At 39.6% G+C, this 20,849-nt stretch overlaps 1 pseudogene; it reads left to right on the forward strand.

Annotated features, from left to right (window-relative positions):
• Positions 1-6,510: 6,510 nt before the first annotated feature.
• LOC137756912 (transmembrane protein 199 pseudogene) lies at positions 6,511-7,576 on the forward strand (annotated as a pseudogene).
• Positions 7,577-20,849: the final 13,273 nt, after the last annotated feature.

Consider the following 20,849-nt stretch of genomic DNA (forward strand, 5'->3'; position numbering starts at 1 on the left):
GTTTGAATATATCATGCAACTTCCGTTGGCCTGCATAGCTTCTGCTGACAAATATGCTGATAGTCTTATTGGGATTTCCTTATACATAACTAGTTGTGTTTCTCTTCCTGCTTTTAAAATTATCTCTAGCTTTAAATTTGACATTTTTTAATCAGACTATGTCTTGGTGTAGATCTCCATGGGTTCATCCTATTTGGGGCTTTCTGTACTTTCTGGACTTCCATGTTTGTTTCCTTCCCCATGTTAAGGAAATTTTGAATCATCATTTTATTTTTTAAAATAATTTATTTATTTTATTTATTTATTTTTGGCTGTGTTGGGTCTTCGTTGCGGTGAGTGGGCTTTTCATGGTGGTGGCTTCTCTTGTTGCAGAGCACGGGCTCTAGGCATGTGGGCTTCAGTAGTTGTGTCATGCAGGCTCAGTAGTTGTGGCTCGCTGGCTCTAGAGCACAGGCTCAGTAATTGTGGTGCATGGGCCCAGTTGCTCCCCAGCATGTGGGATCCTCCCGGACCAGGGATCGAACCCATGTCCCCTGCATTGGCAGGCGGATTCTCAACCACTGTGTCACCAGGGAAGCCCTAAATCATTAATTTTAAAAATAATTTTTCTACCCTGTTTTCTCTTTTTTCTCCTTCTGGGACACTTATCATGGGAATCTTAGTACACTTTATGTTGTCCCAGAATTTTCTTAAACTATCTCACTTATTTAATTTTTTGTGTTTTTGCTTTTCTGATCAGAAGATTTTCACTATCCTGTCTTCCAGATCACCGATCCATTCTGTATCATCTAATCTGTTGTTGATTCCCTCTAGTGTATTCTTCATTTCAGTTATTGTATTTTTCAGCTCGGATTGGTTCTTACTTATATATTTTAACTCTTTCTTGAAGTTCTCTCTGGGTTTATCTATTCAACTGATTTCAGTGAGCATCCTTATGATCATTGCATGGAATTTTTAATCACATGGATTACTTATCCTCATATTTGTAGGGTATTTTCTGAGGTGTTGTTGTGTTATTTCCTTTGAAACATATTTCTCTTTTCCCTCATTTGGCTTGGCTCTCTGTGTTTGTTTCTATGTATTAGGCAAAACTGCTACCTCTTTCATGCGTGAAGGAGCAGCCTGTGTAGGTGATGATACTGATCATTCAAAACTGCCCTAGCTCTAAGTTTCTCAATTCTGGGTGGTTGTCTATATCACCTGATTTATACTTATATGGTCCTCTTGTTGAGGGTGTGCCAAGATCTGTCAGTATTCCAAGGGGAGGAATTTTATTTAGCACCTAGTTTCAGACTGATTGAAAGCCAGACCCTCAGGCAGCAGTTTTTAAAGTATGCAGATAAAACAGAGAGAGACAAGATGGTAGAGTAGAAGGAGCTTCAGCTGACCTCCTCTCATGGGCACACCAAAATCACAACTAATTGCTGAATAAACATCAATAAAAAAGACTGAAATCTACCAAAATAGATATTCTACATCCAAAGACATAAAGAAGAAACCACAAGATGGTAGGAAGTGTGCACTCACAATACAATCAAATCCAATACTCCCCTGGTGGGTGACACACAAACTGGAGAATAATTATATCACAGAATTGCTCCCACAGGAGTGAAAGCTCTGAGACCCACGTCAGGTTCCCATCCTGGGGATCTGACATCAGTGAGGGGAACCCCCAGGTAATTTCTCTTTGAAGGCCAGTGGGGCTTAACTGCAGAACTTCCACAGGACTGGGGGAAACAGACAATCCACACTTAAACAGTGCACACAACATCTCGCATGCACCAGGACCCAGGGCAAAGGCAGTAACTTCTCAGGAACCAGGGCCAGACCTACCTGCTGGTCATGAAGTGTCTCCTGGGGAAGCAGGGGGAAGCTGTGGCTCACCGTGGGGACATAGACACTGATGGTGGAAATATTGGGGAGTATCCATCTGCATGAATTCTCACTGGAGGCTGACATCTTGCTTCAGTCACTAGCACCAAGACGTGGCCCCACCCACCAGCTTGTAGGCTCCAGTGCTGGGATGCCTCAGGCCAAACAAGCAACAGGGCAGGAGCACAGACCCACCGATCAGCAGACAGGCTGCCTAAAGAATTCCTGAGCCCAGAGCCACCTCTAGGCATGTCCTTTGACATGACCCTGCCAACCAGAGGGCCAAGAGCCAGCTCCATCCACTGGTGGGCAAGCAATGGTCTCTCCCACCAGGAAGCCTGCACAAACCTCTAGACCAGCCTCACCCACCAGGGGGAAGACAACAGTAGCAAGAAAAATATGATCCTGAAGCCTGCAGAGTGGAGTCTGCAGACACAGAAATTTAGACAAAATGAGAGGCAAAGGATGTTCCAGAAGACAGAACAAGATTAAACCCCAGAAGAACAACTAAGTGAAGTGGAGATAGGGAATCTATCCAAGAAAGAGTTCAGAGTAATGATCATAAGTATGATCCAAGAACTCAGGAAAAGAATGAATGCAGAGAGAGAAGTTACAAAAATTGTTTTTTTAAAAAAGAGAAAAAGTAAAGAACAACCAAACAGAGTTGAAGAACACAATAACTGAAATGAAAAATAAACTATTTATTCTGCTATTGAAGGAATCAATAGCGGAATAAATTACGCAGAAAAATGGATCAGTGAGCTGGAAGACAGATTGGTGAAAATCACTGCCATGGAACGGAATAAAAAGAAAAAAAGAATGAAAAGAAATGAGGACAGTTTAAGGGACCTCTGGAACAACACCAAACACATTAACATTTTCATGATAGAGGTCTCAGAAGGTAAAGAGAGAAAGAAAGGGGCTGATATGAATAGATATTAGCTGAAAAGTTTCCTAACATGGGAAAGTAAACAGTCACCCAAGTCCGGGAAGCACAGAGAGTTCCATACAGGATTAACTCAAGGAGGAATATGCCAAGACACATATTAATCGAATTGACAAAAAATTAAAGATAAAAAGAAAACATTAAAAGCAACAAGGGAAAAGCAACAAATAACATAAAAGGGAACTCCCCTAAGTCTCTCAGCTGATTTTTTTTCAGCAGAAACTTCAGGCCTTAAGGGAGTGGCATAATATCTTTAAAGTGACGAAAGGGAAAAACCTCCACTGAGAATATTCTACCCAGAGATTAGCTCAAGATGGAAGAATAGAAGGCGTGTGCTCAACCCTTTCCAATGAAAACGCCAAAATCACAACTAACTGCTGAATGACCATCAACAACAAAATGCCTGAACTTACCAAGAAAGATAGTCTACATCCAAAGGCGAAGAAGAACCCACAATGAGATGGTAGGAGGAATGCAATCAAGATAAAATCATATCCCATACCAACTGGGTGGGCAGCCCACAAACTGGAAAACAATTATACCACAGAAGGTATCCCACAGGAGAGAAAGTTCTGAGCCCCACGTAAGGCTTTTCAGCTTGGGGGTTTGGCAATGGGAAGAGGAGTCCTCAGAGAATCTGGCATTGAAGGCCAGTGGTGTTTGATCACAGAATTTCTACAGGACTGGGGGAAACAGAAACTCTACTCTTGGAGGGTATACACAAAGTCTTGTGTGCACCAAGACCCAGGGAAAAAAAGCAGTGACCCCATAAAAGACTTGTTCAGACCTACCTGCTAGTATTGGAGGGTCTCCTGCAGAGGTGGGGGCAGCTGTGGCTCACTGCAGGGACAAAAACACAGGCAACAGCAGTTCTGGAAGTACCCATTGGCGTAAGCCATCCCTGAGGCCGCCATTAGACACACCCACCAGCCTGTAGTTTGCAGTGCTGGGTCACCTGAGGCCAAACAACCAACAGCATGGGAACACAGGCCACCCATCAGCAGACAAGTGTATTAAAGTCTCCCTGAGCATAGCCCGGCCCACCAGATGGACAAGATCCAGCTCCAACCACCACTGGGCAGGAATCAGCCCCTTCCATTAGGAAGCCTGTACAAGCCTCTTAGACAGCCTCATTCACCAAAAGAACTACAATCCTGCAGCCTGTGGAAGAGAAACTGCAATCACAGAAAGTTAGTTAAAATTAGACAGCAGAGGAATATATCCCAGATGAAGGAACAAGATGAAACCCCAGAAGAACAACTAAGTAAAGTGGAGATAGCCAACCTATCAGGAAAAGAATTCAGAATAATATTAGTGAAGATGATCCAAGATCTGGGGAAAAAAATGGAGGCAAGTATCAAGAAGATACAAGAAATTTTAACAAAGACCTAGAAGAACTAAACAACAAACAAACAGTGATGAAGCAAAAAACTGAAATGAAGAGTACACTAGAAGGAATCAATAGCAGAATAAGTGAGGCAGAAGAACGGATAAGTTACCTGGAAGATGGAAATCACTGCCAGAAAACAGAATAAACAATGAAGAATGAAAATAAATCAGGACAGTCTCAGAGACCTCTGGGACAACATTAAACACACAAACATTCACATTACAGGGGTCTCAGAAGGAGAAGAGAGAGAGAAAGGGCCTGAGAAAATATTTGAAGAGATTATAGTTGAAAACTTCCCCAACATGGGAAAGGAAATAATCAGTCAAGTCCAGGAAGCACAGAGAGTCCCATACAGAATAAATCCAAGGAGAAACATGCCAAGACACATATTAATCAAACTAACCAAAATTAAACACAAAGAAAAAATATTAAAGCAGCAAGGGAACAGCAACAAATAAAATACAAGGGAACCCCCATAACGTTATCTGCTGACTTCTCAGCAGACACTCTGCAGGCCAGTACAGATTGGCATGATATATTTAAAGTGATGAAAGGGAAAAACCTACAACCGAGAATACTCTACCCAGCAAGGCTTTCATTCAGATTTGGCAGAGAACTCAAAAGTATTACAGGCAAGCAAAAGCTAAGAGAATTCAGCACCAACAGACCACCTTTGTAACAAATGCTAAAGAAACTTCTCTAGGCTGGAAAGAGACCAGCAACTTAAAACAACATTGTACATATATAGACTGCTATATCAAAACCTCATGGAACAGCAAATGCAAAAAGTACAATAGATACACACACAAAAAAGAAAAAGCAACCCAAACACTACACTAAAGATGATCATCAAACCACAAGAGAAGAAAACAAGAGAGGAAAGGTAGAAAAAAGACCTACAAAAACAAACTAAAAACAATTTATAAAATGGCAATAGGAACATACATATTGATAATTACCTGAAATGTAAATGGATTAATTGCTACAACCAAAAGACATAGACTAGGTGAATGGATACAACAACAAGACCCATATATATGCTATCTACAAAAGACCCACTTCAGACCTAGTGACACATACAGACAAAGTGAGGGAATGGAATAATGTATTCCACACAAATGGAAGTCAAAAGAAAGCTGGAGTAGAAATACTCATATCAAACAAAATGGACTTTAAAATAAAGACTGTTACAGGAGACAAAGACTGACACTACATAATGATCAAGGGATCAACCCAAAAAGAAGATATAACAGTTGTAAATATTTATGTACTCAACATAGGAGCACCTCAATTTATAACACAAATACTAACAGCCATAAAAGGAGAAATTGAGAGTAACACAATAATAATGGGGAAATTTAACACTGCCCCCCCCTTTCATCAATGGACAGATCATCCAGATAGAAAATCAAATCGGAAACACAGTCCTTAAATGACACATTAGACCAGATGGACTTAAATGATATTTACAGAGCATTCCATCCAAAAGCAGCAGAATACACGTGCTTCTCAAGTGCACATGGAACACTCGCCAGGATTAATCACATGCTGGGCCACAAAGTGAGCCTTGGTAAATTTAAGAAAACTGAAATCATGCCAAACATCTTTTCTGATCACAACGCTATGATATGAGAAATCAGCTACAAGAAAAAAAAAAGTAAAAAAAGCCCAAACACGTGGAAACTATACAATGTACTACTAATCAACCAATAGATAACTGAAGAAATCAAAGAGGAAATCAAAAAATACCAAAAGACAAATGAAAAAGAAAGCACAATAATCCAAAACTTATGGGACACAGCAAAAGCAGATCTAAGAGGGAAGTTTATAGCAATACAATCTTACCTCAGGAAATAAGAAAAATCTCAAATGAAAAACCTATCCTTACATACAAAGCAAATAGAGAAAGAAGAACAAACAAAAAACAAAGTTAGTAGAAGGAAAAAAAATCATAACTATCAGAGCATAATTAAATGAAATAGAGATGTAAATAACAAAGATCAATGAAACTAAAGCCTGGTTCTTTAAGAAAGTAAACAAACTTGATTATTCTTTAGCCAGACTCATCAAGAAAAAAGACGAAGAGGAGTCAAATCAATGAAATTAGAAATGAAACAGAAGAAGTTACAACAGACATCTCAGAAATACAATGGATCATAAGAGATTACTGCAAGCAATTATATGACAATAAAATGAACAACCTAGAAGAAATGGACAAATTATTACAAAGTTACAATCTCCCAAGACTGAACCAGGAAGAAATAGAATATATGAACAAACCTGACCCTAAAGTCGGCTAGTCATGGCGTCTTCCTTGTTAGCTGGGGAGCGACTTGTACGCGCTTTGGGCCCCGGCGGGGAGCTGGAGCCAGAGCAGCTGCCCGGGAAGCTGCGGGCAGAGCTTGAGGCCGTGCTAGGGAAGAAGCACAAGGGCGGCGATCGCTCGGCTGGCCCCGCTCGCCTGGTTTCTTTCCGCCTGATCCGGGACCTGCATCAGTACCTGAGAGAAAGGGGTTCCACACTATACCTTCATGAGCTCCTAGAAGGCAGTGAAATCTATCTCCCAGAGGTTGTGAAGCCTCCTCGGAACCCAGAGCTAGTTGCCCGTCTGGAGAAGATTAAGATACAGCTGGCCAATGAGGAATATAAGCGGATCACCCGCAATGTCACCTGTCAGGATTCAAGGCATGGTGGAACCCTCAGTGACCTGGGAAAGCAAGTGAGGTCAGTGAAGGCTCTGGTCATCACCATCTTTAACTTCATTGTCACGGTGGCAGCTGCCTTCGTCTGCACTTACCTTGGAAGCCAGTATATCTTCACAGAAATGACCTCGCAGGTACTGGCAGCATTGATCGTGGCCTCTGTGGTGGGTCTGGCTGTGGTGGCACATCATGGTGCGGGTGATGGAAGGTGAGCTGGGAGAGCTGTAACCGTGCTTCATCATCAAAGTCTGGAGACTCCAGGCTCCCAGCTGCCAATCACTGATTCTCAGTCAACCCATCAGGCTCTTTGTACTCAGCTCCGGTTAGTCAGAGGGCCGAGCCAAGACCACCTGCTGTTTCTGCGGGGAGCCCCATCCTCTGTCAATTTACAGAGTGGGCAGTAGAGGAGACTCAGACAACGACTGGAAAGAACTGGTCTAGCTGTACATTCTCCTGAACCCGGTGCCCATCTGCCTTCTACAGTCCATTCTGGGCATTGCTGGGGCTGGGTTTTTTTTTTCCATTGGAAGTAAAGAGAATCCAGGCCTTTCCAGAAGTAGACCATACTGCCTTGAACTTGCCCAGGTGCAGAAATCAGTGGTCATCCTTGCTCCACACATCTTGATGCAGACCTGTAATTTAGATCAGAAGACTCCAAGAAAGCAGAAGGGACTCCCTTTCTTCAGTTTGTGCTGGAAGAGGAACCAATTAGAGGACATCAAATAAGAGAAAGCTGGGTGGTACAGGATGGTGGAATCAGAAGCAAGGCAGCTACCTTTTTGGAATCTTAGTTTCTGTCTTCATCTTCTTCCTTCTGCTTGCCTTGCTCAGATTTTCTATATGCTTCTGCCCGTCTCCACCACTCACCAGCCTTCCTTAAACCTCCCACCTTCCTATCACCCTTTGCTCTGCTTCCAAAAATGAAAACAGTTCAGATGGCAAAACAGTATGTTTGCTTTTAATTGCAAAACCCCTTGTGCTTGTTTGTATTTGTGGGGAGAGTATGCCTACTGTGAATTGTCTCAACTAATAAAGGGAGACATTCTTGGTAGACAGAGGACTATTTTCAGATTTAACTCTATGTATAATTATGTAAATATGAGTATACACTTTATAAGATACATGATATGTGTACATATTGTTATACATAAGCCTAATGTAGGTTATTTTATGTGGATTCTTAAACATGTTTGGGTAAGGGCAAAACAGTAGTATGTAAAAGTTCACAGCTGACTAATTGTTTTACATGATTGCTTTTTGTCTTCACTACAATCCTGGAGGTTGGAAAAGGAAGTGGTTTTAGGCCCCTTTTCCAGAAGGCAAAACTGAGGCTGAGAGAGGTCAAATGATCAAATTTGGTCCTTCCTCTTGTTAAATGGAGCCAAAGACTCCAAGGTTGTCCTGAAGTCTCTATGTAATGTTAAACTTCTAAGAACTTAGATTAGTGGTGTATTGATAGAATCTGTATAAGACATTTAGAAATTATAGCAGCATTATTATTTATCCAATAAATATTTATTGTAAAAAAAAAAAAGAATATATGAACAAACCAATCACAAGTACAGAAATTGAAACTGTGATTTAAAAATTCCCAACCAACAAAAGTCCAGGACCAGAAAGTTTCACAGGTGACTTCTATCAAACATTTAGAGAAGACATAACACATATCCTTCTGAAACTATTCCAAAACGAGGCCACCATGACCCTGATACCAAAACCAGCTTCTGCACACTGTCCCCCAAGTTGAAATGTTAGGCGTAGCTGTTTTGCACTGGGGACAGTGGTCTGAAGTGCTGGGTTCAAGGTCTCTGCACACAGCATCTCATGAGCAAGTGAAACTAGACTTACATTAAGGAAAAGAAAAGCTGCTGCTGAGGCAACCAGAAATTTGTGGGCTCTCACCAACACATGCATATCCAACATGGCAGTGCTTCATGCAGATTGTGATGCAAACCACTCATCTACTGCTCTGCGATTTCCTGCAGAGGTAGAGGTTTGGTAACCCTGTACATGTACATGTACAGCTCAGTACACAATCCAGAAGCACAGAGGAGTTAATGTCCCTGGAGAGAGAGGGTCTTGGTGCTCTGGCCAGGTGTCAGACCTGAGCCTCTGAGGTGGGACAGCTGAGTTCAGGATATTGGTCCACCAGAGACTTCCTGGCCACACGTAATATCAAATGGTCAGCTCCCCCAGAGATCTCCATCTCAACACTAAGACCCAGCTCCACTCAATGACCAGCAAGCTACAGTGCTGGACAACCTATGCCAAACAAATAGCAGCAAAGGAACACAACCTCACCCATTAACACAAAGACTGCCTAAAATAATAACAAGTTCACAGACACGCCAAAACACACCACTGGACATGGTCCTGCCCACCTGAAAGACAACATCGAGCCTCATCCACCAGAACACAGGCACCAGTTCCCTCCACCAGGAAGCCTACACAGCACACTGAACCAACCTTACCCACTGGGGGCAGACACCAAAAACAAAGGGAACTACGAACATGCTACCTGTGAAAAGGAGACCTCAAACACAGTAAGTTAAGCAAAATGAGAAGATAGAGAAATGCAGGAGATGAAGGAGCAGGTAAAAACCCACCAGACCAAAACAAATGAAGAGGAAATAGGCAGTCTACTTGAAAAAGAATTCTGAGTAATCGTGGTAAAGTTGATCCAAAATCTTGGAAAAAGAATGGAGAAAATAGAAGAAATGTATAACAATGACCTAGAAGAACTAAAGAGAAAACAAACACTGACAAACAACACAATAAATGAAATTAAAAATTCTCTAGAGGGAATCAATAGCAGAATAACTGACACAGATGAAAGGTTAAGTGACCAGGAACATGAAGAGTGGAAATAACTACTGAAGAGCACAATAAAGAAACAAGAATGAGATTTTGGAGAAAACTGCTACCGGAGATCTGTTTTCTGCAAGGAGTTTTACAGACATTCTCTCACAAAGCAAAACCCAGCCTGGTAAGAAACAGCACCGTCCTTTTGCTGATGAGGAAGGGGAAGCTGAACCAAGATGGCGGAGTAGAAGGACGTGCTCTCACTCCCTCTTGCGAGAGCACCAGAATCACAACTGGCTGCTGGACAATCATTGACAGGAAGACCCTGGAATTCACCAAGGAGGATACCCCACGTCCAAGGACAGAGGAGAAGCCACAGTGAGACGGTAGGAGGGGCGCAATCAGAGTAAAATCAAATCCCGTAACTGCTGGGTGGGTGACTCACAGACTGGCGAACACTTATACCACAGAAGTCCACCCACTGGAGTGAAGGTTCTGAGCCCCACGTCAGGCTTCCCAACCTGGGGGTCCGGCAACGGGAGGAGGAATTCCTAGAGAATCAGACTTTGAAGCCTAGTGGGAATTGATTGCAGGACTTCGACAGGACTGGGGGAAACAGAGACCCCACTCTTGGAGGACACACACAAAGTAATGTGTGCAGCGGGACCCAGGGGAAGGAGCAGTGACCCTGGGGGAGGCTGAACCAGACCTACCTGCTGGTGTTGGGGGGTCTCCTGCAGAGGCGGGTGGTGGCTCTGTTTCACTGTGGGGATAAGGACACTGGCAGCAGAGGTTCTGGGAAGTTCTCCTTGGCGTGAGCCCTCCCAGAGTCTGCCATTAACCCCACCAAAGAGCACGGGTAGGCTCCAGTGTTGGGTTGCCTCAGGCAAAACAACCAACAGGGAGGGAACCCAGCCCCACCCATCAACAGTCAAGTGGATTAAGGTTTTACTGAGCTCTGACCGCCACAGCAACAGTCAGCTCTACCCACCACCAGAGCCTCCCATCGAGCCTCTTAGATAGCCTCAACCACCAGAGGGCAGACAGCAGAAGCAAGAAAAACTACAATCCTGCAGCCTGTGGACCAAAAACCACAGATACAGAAAGATAGAGAAGATGAAAAGGCAGAGGGCTATGTACCAGATGAAGGAACAAGAAAAAACCCCAGAAAAACAACTAAATGAAGTGGAGATAGGCAACCTTCCAGAAAAAGAATTCAGAATAATGATAGTGAAGATGATCCAGGACCTCGGAATAAGAATGGAGGCAAAGATTGAGAAGATGCAAGAAATGATTAACAAAGACCTAGAAGAATTAAAGAACAAACAAACAGAGATGACCAATACAATAACTGAAATGAAAACTACACTAGAAGGAATCAATAGCAGAATAACTGAGGCAGAAGAACGGATAAGTGACCTGGAAGACAGAATGGTGGAATTCACTGCTGCAGAACAGACTAATGAAAAAAGACTGAAAAGAAATGAAGACAGCCTAAGAGACCTCTGGGACAACATTAAACGCAACAACATTCGCATTATAGGGGTCCCAGAAGGAGAAGAGAGAGAGAAAGGACCAGACAAAATATTTGAAGAGATTAGAGTCGAAAACTTCCCTAACATGGGAAAGGAAATAGCCACCCAAGTCCAGGAAGCGCAGAGTCCCATACAGAATAAACCCAAGGAGAAACACGCCGAGACACATAGTAATCAAAGTGGCAAAAATTAAAGACAAAGAAAAATTATTGAAAGCAGCAAGGGAAAAACGACAAATAACATACAAGGGAACTCCCATAAGGTTAACAGTTGATTTCTCAGCAGAAACTCAGCAAGCCAGAAGGGAGTGGCATGATATACTTAAAGTGATGAAAGGGAAGAACCTACAAGCAACATTACCCTACCTGGCAAGGATCTCATTTAGATTTGATGGAGAAATCAAAAGCTTTACAGACAAGCAAAAGCTAAGAGAATTCAGCACCACCAAACCAGCTCTACAACAAATGCTAAAGGAACTGCTCTAAGTGGGAAACACAAGAGAAGAAAAGGACCTACAAAAACAAACCCAAAACAATTAAGAAAATGGCCATAGGAACATACATATCGATAATTACCTTAAACGTGAATGGATTAAATGCCCCAACCAAAAGACATAGACTGGCTGAATGGATACAAAAACAAGACCCATATATATGCTGTCTACAAGAGACCCACTTTAGACCTAGGGACACATACAGACTGAAAGTGAGGGGATGGAAAAAGATATTCCATGCAAATGGAAATCAAAAGAAAGCTGGAGTAGCTATACTCATATCAGATAAAATAGACTTTAAAATAAAGAATGTTACAAGAGACAAGGAAGGACACTACATAATGATCCAGGGATCAATCCAAAAAGAAGATATAACAATTATAAATATATATGCACCCAACATAGGAGCACCTCAATACATAAGGCAACTGTTAACAGCTATAAAAGAGGAAATCGACAGTAACACAAGAATAGTGGGGGACTTTAACACCTCACTTACACCAATGGACAGATCATCCAAAATGAAAATAAATAAGGAAACAGAAGCTTTAAATGACACAATAGACCAGATAGATTTAATTGATATATATAGGACATTCCAACCAAAAACAGCAGATTACACGTTCTTCTCAAGTGCACATGGAACATTCTCCAGGATAGATCACATCTTGGGTCACAAATCAAGCCTCAGTAAATTTAAGAAAATTGAAATCATATCAAGCATCTTTTCTGACCACAACGCTATGAGATTAAAAATGAATTACAGGGAAAAAAACGTAAAAAAGACAAACACATGGAGGCTAAACAATACGTTACTAAATAACCAAGAGATCACTGAAGAAATCAAAGAGGAAATAAAAAAATACCTAGAGACAAATGACAATGAAAACACGACGACCCAAAACCTATGGGATGCAGCAAAAGCGGTTCTAAGAGGGAAGTTTATAGCTATACAAGCCTACCTCAAGACACAAGAAAAATCTCAAGTAAACAATCTAACCTTACACCTAAAGAAACTAGAGAAAGAAGAACAAACAAAACCCAAAGTTAGCAGAAGGAAAGAAATCATAAAGATCAGAGCAGAAATAAATGAAATAGAACCAAAGAAAACAATAGCAAAGATCAATAAAACTAAAAGTTGGTTCTTTGAGAAGATAAACAAAATTGATAAGCCATTAGCCAGACTCATCAAGAAAAAGAGGGAGAGGACTCAAATCAATAAAATCAGAAATGAAAAAGGAGAAGTTACAACAGACACCGCAGAAATACAAAGCATCCTAAGAGACTACTACAAGCAACTTTATGCCAATAAAATGGACAACCTGGAAGAAATGGACAAATTCTTAGAAAGGTATAACCTTCCAAGACTGAACCAGGAAGAAACAGAAAATATGAACAGACCAATCACAAGTAATGAAGCTGAAACTGTGATTAAAAATCTTCCAACAAACAAAAGTCCAGGACCAGATGGCTTCACAGGTGAATTCTATCAAACATTTAGAGAAGAGCTAACACCCATCCTTCTCAAACTCTTCCAAAAGATTGCAGAGGAAGGAACACTCCCAAAATCATTCTATGAGGCCACCATCACCCTGATACCAAAACCAGACAAAGACACTACAAAAAAAGAAAATTACAGACCAATATCACTGATGAATATAGATGCAAAAATCCTCAACAAAATACTAGCAAACAGAATCCAACAACACATTAAAAGGATCATACACCACGATCAAGTGGGATTTATCCCAGGGAGGCAAGGATTCTTCAATATACGCAAATCAATCAATGTGATACACCATATTAACAAATTGAAGAATAGAAACCATATGATCATCTCAATAGATGCAGAAAAAGCTTTTGACAAAATTCAGCACCCATTTCTGATAAAAACTCTCCAGAAAGTGGGCATAGAGGGAACCTACCTCAACATAATAAAGGCCATATATGACAAACCCACAGCAAACATCATTCTCAATGGTGAAAAACTGAAAGCATTTCCTCTAAGATCAGGAACGAGACAAGGATGTCCACTCTCACCACTATTATTCAACATAGTCCTGGAAGTCCTAGCCGTGGCAATCAGAGAAGAAAAAGAAATAAAAGGAATACAAATTGGAAAAGAAGAAGTAAAACTGTCACTGTTTGCGGATGACATGATACTATACATAGAGAATCCTAAAACTGCCACCAGAAAACTGCTAGAGCTAATTAATGAATATGGTAAAGTTGCAGGATACAAAATTAATGCACAGAAATCTCTTGCATTCCTATACACTAATGATGAAAAATCTGAAAGAGAAATTATGGAAACACTCCCATTTACCATTGCAACAAAAAGAATAAAATACCTAGGAATAAACCTACCTAGGGAGACAAAAGACCTGTATGCAGAAAACTATAAGACACTGATGAAAGAAATTAAAGATGATACCAACAGATGGAGAGATATACCATGTTCTTGGATTGGAAGAATCAACATTGTGAAAATGAGTATACTACCCAAAGCAATCTACAGATTCAATGCAATCCCTATCAAACTACCAATGGCATTTTTTACGGAGCTAGAACAAATCATCTTAAAATTTGTATGGAGACACAAAAGACCCCGAATAGCCAAAGCAGTCTTGAGGCAAAAAAATGGAGCTGGAGGAATCAGACTCCCTGACTTCAGACTATACTACAAAGCTACAGTAATCAAGACAATATGGTACTGGCACAAAAACAGAAACATAGATCAATGGAACAAGATAGAAAGCCCAGAGATTAAGCCACGCACCTATGGTCAACTAATCTATTGCAAAGGAGGCAAAGATATACGATGGAGAAAAGACAGTCTCTTCAATAAGTGGTGCTGGGAAAACTGGACAGCTACATGTAAAAGAATGAAATTAGAATACTCCCTAACACCATACACCAAAATAAACTCAAAATGGATTAGAGACCTAAATATAAGACTGGACACTATAAAACTCTTAGAGGAAAACATAGGAAGAACACTCTTTGACATAAATCACAGCAAGATCTTTTTTGATCCACCTCCTAGAGTAATGGAAATAAAAACAAAAATAAACAAGTGGGACCTAATGAAACTTCAAAGCTTTTGCACAGCAAAGGAAACCATAAACAAGACGAAAAGACAACCCTCAGAATGGGAGAAAATATTTGCAAATGAATCAACGGACAAAGGATTAATCTCCAAAATATATAAACAGCTCATTCAGCTCAATATTAAAGAAACAAACACCCCAATCCAAAAATGGGCAGAAGACCTAAATAGACATTTCTCCAAAGAAGACATACAGACGGCCACGAAGCACATGAAAAGATGCTCAACATCACTAATTATTAGAGAAATGCAAATCAAAACTACAATGAGGTATCACCTCACTCCTGTTAGAATGGGCATCATCAGAAAATCTACAAACAACAAATGCTGGAGAGGGTGTGGAGAAAAGGGAAACCTCTTGCACTGTTGGTGGGAATGTAAATTGATGCAGCCACTATGGAGAACAATATGGAGGTTCCTTAAAAAACTAAAAATAGAATTACCATATGACCCAGCAATCCCACTACTGGGCATATACCCAGAGAAAACCGTAATTCAAAAAGACACATGCACCCGAATGTTCATTGCGGCACTATTTACAATAGCCAGGTCATGGAAGCAACCTAAATGCCCATCAACAGACGAATGGATAAAGAAGTTGTGGTACATATATACAATGGAATATTACTCAGCCATAAAAAGGAACGAAATTGAGTCATTTGTTGAGACGTGGATGGATCTAGAGACTGTCATACAGAGTGAAGTAAGTCAGAAAGAGAAAAACAAATATCGTATATTAATGCATGTATGTGGAACCTAGAAAAATGGTACAGATGAGCCAGTTTGCAGGGCAGAAGTTGAGACACAGATGTAGAGAATGGACATATGGACACCAAGGGGGGAAAACTGCGGTGGGGAGGGGATGGTGGTGTGCTGATTTGGGCAATTGGGATTGACATGTATACACTGATGTGTATAAAATTGATGCCTAATAAGAACCTGCAGTATAAAAAAACAAACAAAACAACTAATACTAAACTTTCATTGGGTTAGTTGCATGGAAATATGTTAATATAAATGTTTCAGACATTACATGAAATTTCTAAAAATCTTATATTTGTATTTGTATGGAAATATGTATGGAAATATGTTAATATAAATGTTTCAGACATTACATGAAATTTCTAAAAATCTTATATGTTCTGGTATAATGGTATAAGTAATAATCCTAGTTATTATTTTAAAATGTATATCTCAGAAATAACTAATTTTCTTGTCAACTGCATTATTATGAACTTTCATCAAATCTTTAACCGTGGTCATTTTTAAGTCTTTTTGTCATTTACAGACAGTTCTGGGTGTACTCTGATGATTTTGCAAATATGTTCCTATAAAAGGGTTTCATCTTCAAGAAATTCATGGAGAAGACTCTGACAAGTACAGGTTTCTGGTAACTGACTGTACTGCTGAACTGAATGAATAAGCATTTTCAGAACTCTAATGAAAAACTGATGAACTCATAAAAGTGCTAACAAAAGATCAAGATGAAAAAAAAATTAATTAATTACATGGGCCTGAGTGAACTGATGAGGATGAGTATAATTTTTGTGACTTTCTGTCTGAATTAAAAAAAAAAATCCCACAAGGACTCAGAGGCAAAGAACATACAAATCAATTTTCACTGCAAAGTAAAGGAGCTGTTGCAGTGGAGGATTACTGGACTGAATGTCAATATTATGACATAGTATGAGTGTGTTTCATGTTTGGTAATTGCAATCATTGTTGCTTTTGTTGTGGTCATCCATGTACAATGCTTGGTGTCAGTCTATTTATCTCTTGTAAAAATAAAATACAGTGTGTGTGTGTGTGTAAAAAATAAAATAAAATAAAATGAAATAAAATAAAATTCAGGGAAGCTGAAAAAAAAAAAAGAAACAAGAATGAAAATAATTGAGGACACTTTCAGAAACCTCTGGAAAAACATTAAATGCACCAACATTAAAATTATAGGGGTCCCAGAAGAAGAAGAGGAAAAAAAATGGGACTGAGAAAATATTTGAAGAGATTACAGTTGAAATTTTCCCTAATATGGAAAAGGAAATAGTAAAGTACAGGAAGTGCAGACAGCCCATGACATGATAAATCCAAGGAGACACACGCCAAGACGCATATTAATCAAACTGTCAAAAATTAAAAACAAAGAAAAATGTGAAAAGCAGCAAGGAAAAAGTAACAAATAACATACAAGGGAACCCCCATAAGGTTAACAGCTGATCTTTCAGCAGAAACTCTGCAAGCCAGAAGGGAGTGGCTGTACATATTTAAAATGAAGAAAGGGAAAAACCTACAACCAAGATTACTCTACCCAGCAAGGATCTCTTTCGGATTCGACAGAGAAATTAAAATCTTTACTGATAAGCAAAAGCTAAGAGAATTCAGCACCACAAACCCAGCTTCACAACCAATGCAAAAGGAACTTCTCTAGGCAGGAAACACAAGAGAAAGAAAAGACCTACAATAACAAACACAAAACAATTAAGAAAAGGGTAATAGGAACAAACATATTGATAACTACCTTAAATTTCAATGGATTAAATGTTCCAACCAAAGACATAGACTGGCTGAATGGATACAAAAACAAGACGCATATATATGCTGTTTACAAGAGACCCACTTCAGACCTAGGGACACATACAGATTGAAAGTGAAGGGATGGAAAAAGATATTCCATGCAAACGGAAATCAGAAGAAAGCTGGAGTAGCAATTCTCATATCAGATAAAATAGTCTTTAAAATAAAGACTACTACAAGAGGCAAAGAAAGACACTACATAATGATAAAGGGATCAATCCAAGAAGATGATATAACAATTGTAAATATTTATGCACCCAACAGAGGAACACCTCAATACATAAAGCAAGTGCTAACAGCCATAAAAGGGGAAATCGACAGTAACACAATAATATAGGGGACTTTAACATCGCACTTTCACCAATGGACAGATCATCCAATATGAAAATAAATAAGGCAAAACAAACTTGAAATGATACATTAAACAAGATGGACTTAATTGATATTTATAGGACATTCCATCCAAAATTAACAAAATACACTTTCTTCTCAAGTGCTCATGGAACATTCTCCAGGATAGATCATACCTTGGGTCACAAAACAAGACTTGATAAGTTTAAGAAACTTGAAATCATATCAAGTATCTTTCCTGACCACAGTGCTATGAGACTAGATATCAATTACAGGAAAAAACATCTGTAAAAATTACAAACACATGGAGGCTAAACAATACACTACTAAATAACCAAGAGATCACTGAAGAAATCAAAGAGAAAATCAAAAAATACCTAGAAACAAATGACCATGAAAACATGACGACCCAAAACCTATGGGATGCAGCAAAAGCAGTTTATAAGAGGGAAGTTCATAGCAATACAATCCTAAATCAAGAAACAAGAAACATTTCAAATAAACCACCGAACCTTACACCTAAAGCAGGTAGAGAAAGAAAAACAAACAAACAAAAAAACCCCAAAGTTAGCAGAAGGAAAGAAATTATAAAGATCAGATCAGAAATAAATGAGAACAAATGAAGGAAACAATAGTAAAGATCCATAAAACTAAAAGCTGGTCCTTTAAGAAGTTAAACAAAATTGAAAAAACATTAGCCAGACTCATCAAGAAAAAAAGGGAGAAGACTCAAATCAGAAGAATTGAAATGAAAAAGGAGAGGTAACAACTGACCCTGCAGAAATACAAAGGATCATGAGAGATTACTACAAGCAACTATATGATAATAAAATGGAAAACCTGGAAGAAATGGACAAATTCTTAGAAAAGCACAACCTTCCAAGACTAAACCAGGAAGAAATAGAAAATATAAACAGACCAATCACAAGCACTGAAATGGAAACTGTGATTAAAAAGAACAAAATATCTAGGAATAAACATACCTAAGGAGACAAAAGACCTGTATGCAGAAAATTATAAGACTCTGATGAAAGAAATTAAAGATGATACAAATAGATGGAGAGGTATACCATGTTCTTGGATTGGAAGAATCAACATTGTGAAAATGACTCTACTACCCAAAGCAATCTACAGATTCAATGCAATCCCTATCAAACTACCACTGGCATTTTCCACAGAACTGGAACAAAAAATTTCACAATTTGTATGGAAACACAAAAGACCCCGAATAGCCAAAGCAATCTTGAGAATGAAAAATGGAGCTGGAGGAATCAGGCTCCCTGACTTCAGACTATATTACAAAGCTACAGTAATCAAGATTGTATGGTACTGGCACAAAAACAGAAATATAGATCAAAGGAACAGGATAGGAAGGACAAAGATAAACCCATGCACATATGGTCACCTTATCTTTGATAAAGGAGGCAAGCATATACAGTGGAGAAAAGACAGCCTCTTCAATAAGCGGTGCTGGGAAAACTGGACAGGTACATGTAAAAGTATGAAATTAGAACACTCCCTAACACCCTTCACAAAAATAAACTCAAAATGGATTAAAGACCTAAATGTAAGGCCAGACACTATCAAGCTCTTAGAGGAAAATATAGGCAGAACACTCTATGACATAAATCACAGCAAGATCCTTTTTGACCCAGCTCCTAGAGAAATGGAAATAAAAACAAAAATAAGCAAATGGGACCTAGTGAAACTTAAAAGCTTTTGCACAGCAAAGGAAACCATAAACAAGACCAAAAGAGAACCCTCAGAATGGGAGAAAATATTTGCAAACGAAGCAACTGACAAAGGATTAATGTCCAAAATTTACAAGCAGCTCATGCAGCTCAATATCAGAAAAAAAGCCAACCCAATCCAGAAATGGGCAGAAGACCTAAACAGACATTTCTCCAAAGAAGATATACAGATTGCCAACAAACACATGAAAGAATGCTCAATATCATTAATCATTAGAGAAATGCAAATCAAAACTACAATGAGATATCATGTCACACCAGTCAGAATGGCCATCATCAAAAAATCTAGAAACAATAAATGCTGGAGAGGGTGTGGAGAAAAGGGAACCCTCTTGTACTGTTGGTGGGAATGTAAATTGATACAGCCACTATGGAGAACAGTATGGAGGTTCCTTAAAAAACTAAAAATAGAACTACCATACGACCCTGCCGTCCCACTACTGGGCATATACCCTGAGAAAACCATAATTCAAAAAGAGTCATGTACCAAAATGTTCATTCCAGCTCTATTTACAATAGCCAGGACGTGGAAGCAACCTAAGTGTCCATCAGCAGATGAACGGATAAAGAAGATGTGGCACATATATACAATGGAATATTACTCATAAAAAGGAACATAAGAAGGAACAAAACTGAGTTATTTGTAGTGAGGTGGTTAGACCTAGAGACTGTCATACAGAGTGAAGTAAGTCAGAACGAGAAAAACAAATACAGTAGGCTAACACATATATATGGAGTCTAAGGGGGAAAAAAAGGTCATGAGGAACCTAGTGGTAAGACGGAAATAAAGACACAGACCTACTAGAGAATGGACTTGAGGATATGGGGAGGGGAAAGGGGAAGCTGTGACAAAGTGAGAGAGTGGCATGGACATATATACACTACCAAACGTAAAATAGATAGCTAATGGGAAGCAGCCGCATAGCACAGGGGGATCAGCTCAGTGCTTTGTGCCCACCTAGAGGGGTGGGATAGGGAGGGTGGGAGGGAGGGAGATGCAAGAGGGAAGAGATATGGGAACATATGTATATGTATAACTGATTCACTTCGTTATAAAGCAGAAACTAACACACCATTGTAAAGCAATTATACTCCAATAAAGATTTTTAAAAAATAAAATTTTCCAATAAACAGAAGCCCACAAAAGATGGCTTTACAGGAGAATTCTATCAAATATTTAGAGAAGAGTTAACACCTATCCTTCTCAAACTCTTCCAAAATATAGCAGAGGGAAGAACACTCCCAAACTCATTCTACGAGGCCACCATCACCTTGATACCAAAACCAGATAAAGATGTCACAAAAAAAGAAAACTACAGGCCAATAT

This window comes from Eschrichtius robustus, chromosome X (assembly GCF_028021215.1).
Source record: "Eschrichtius robustus isolate mEscRob2 chromosome X, mEscRob2.pri, whole genome shotgun sequence".
In the NCBI taxonomy this organism is placed as follows: domain Eukaryota; kingdom Metazoa; phylum Chordata; class Mammalia; order Artiodactyla; family Eschrichtiidae; genus Eschrichtius; species Eschrichtius robustus.